This window comes from Aplysia californica, unplaced genomic scaffold (assembly GCF_000002075.1).
Source record: "Aplysia californica isolate F4 #8 unplaced genomic scaffold, AplCal3.0 scaffold00551, whole genome shotgun sequence".
Lineage (NCBI taxonomy): Eukaryota > Metazoa > Mollusca > Gastropoda > Aplysiida > Aplysiidae > Aplysia > Aplysia californica.
This window is the reverse complement of record NW_004797821.1, coordinates 5728-7626: the sequence shown is the minus strand read 5'-3', so window position 1 is coordinate 7626 and position 1899 is coordinate 5728. Positions and strand designations below refer to the sequence as shown.

The 1899-nt window shown below is 42.6% G+C and overlaps 1 protein-coding gene across 1 annotated transcript in view; it reads right to left on the bottom strand.

The window, feature by feature from the left end:
* Nucleotides 1-1899, bottom strand: part of LOC101847524 (BTB/POZ domain-containing protein 6) — a gene marked incomplete at its 5' end in the record, with an annotated part of 13709 nt that overhangs the window by 9141 nt on the left and 2669 nt on the right.

Here is a 1899-nt window from a genome sequence, read left to right as displayed (position 1 = left end):
ATTATTATTATTATCATTATTGTTATCATAATTATTATTACATCATCGTGATCAACATCATTATTGTTACCTCTGACACAAGGACTACGATCACAGAATTCACAGGATCAAACTCGAAAATGCATGTACACAAACAGTTTCTTTTTAGTTGGGACTCCTCCATTAACTTTTTATTTGTTTCAGTACACTAGTCCCAACATTTTATGAACGCCATCATGTCGATCCCGTGCTCTTTAACCCAAACAAACAACCTCATCTCGCAAAACAAAAATGTAACAGCCTTGATTTACTTGAAAACATCTCGTTCCGTAAGACACGGGGATGTTGTAAACGTCACATTTCCTTCTCCAAGAGGCGCATAACGGGTCGGGGTATGACATCAAAACCTCGTCCCTGGGTTGCCAAAGATGTGGAACTGTTGAGTAATTAGCTAGTTGCGTCCGACGCCTGCTCGTGTTATCAGCGAAACTGTGGAAAGAAATTTTCATGACTGCTCTTAATCCAGACAGCATTTATTTCAACCCCGTAGATTTTTCTTTCCTCTCACGAGAAACAAGCGAAGGAAAAGAAAAAAAGAAAAAGAAAAAAAACGACGGTACTGTACGGTAAAGCGGGCTCATCTCTACCTTCCAAATCTCGACCTGAGACTGGCGCGGCACTGGCGGGCGAGTTAGGGATAAAGATGAGTAGGAATTTGTGAGTGGATGGCTCGGTTAAGCCCTCAGGTTTGGTCTTACAACAGAAGGAAAGGCGGCGGTTGGCGATTTTTCTTCATGTTTCTGGTTCTCTTCTTTCTTTTCTTTTTGTTCCTGTACGCCTCAACGTGCTAGATTCCAGGGTCGAAGGCGTGTGTGTGTGTGTGTGTGTGTCGGTGTGAGGGGGAGGAGGTACGGGCTATGGTGAGAGAAAGAGAGAGACGGGAGGAAGAGAGAAAGAAAAGAAGGGTGATGGGGTAAAGAAGGATTGTGTGTGTGTGTGTGTGTGAGAGAGAGAGAGAGAGAGAGAGAGTGTGTGTGCTTCTTATAATGTGTGTTGTTAAGACGTCTCCGGGCTGTTCGGAGTACGTTAACTCCCTTCTTCGTATGTCGCGGGGTGTGAGAATAATGTGGGAATCTGTTTCTTTCTCGCTGGAATTTCGAATGGACTCAATGTGCGTCCAACGTAGGCACAGAATGATCTCTTTTCTTCCCACAGTGAGATGTAAATGAAATTTCGCAGTGTGAAGAGTCAACGCTAACGTTCTAGATCGAAACGAGACCGTGACATAGGATTTGTTTACATTTTAAAAGTTACACAGCACGAGTGTGGTAGAAGTGTAAATATTGTGTCAGAAACCGTGTACATCTAATTTTGTTCTTGTCACCGACGAGGAAGGGAGTGAGATCTGCTGTCATTTGGTGTGTTGGAGGTGGCGTGTGTCAGTGGCAGTGGCAGTGACAGTGACTGTGACAGTGTCATGACATCACGAACAGGATAGATAGACGGAGACAGATTTTTCAGTTTCATGTAAGTCAGTTTTGTGTTTGTGTGTTTGTATTTGTGTTTTCATTCACGTGTTTCTCTCTGATACCTGAGTGATTAATTCTGAGTGATATCTCAAGGTGTTCTGTCCAATGAATAGTTTATGTTTCTAGAACGAGACGATCACCATATTATAATTTCACTTATTGGTTTAGGGTTTTCTTGTTTCGTTTGAATGTTGTTTTGTTTATGAGTGAGGAATGGAGAGAAGATGAACAAGAAAACGGGTTCTCTGGACTGGGAAAACTGAATTGTGGAAATCAATTGGGATTCAGTAACTAGATCTATGCGTATGCATGTGCAATGTGTGGGTGAGTGTGTGTGTGTATGTGTTTGTGTGTGTGTTTGTGTGTGTGTGCGTGTGTGTGTGTGTGTGTG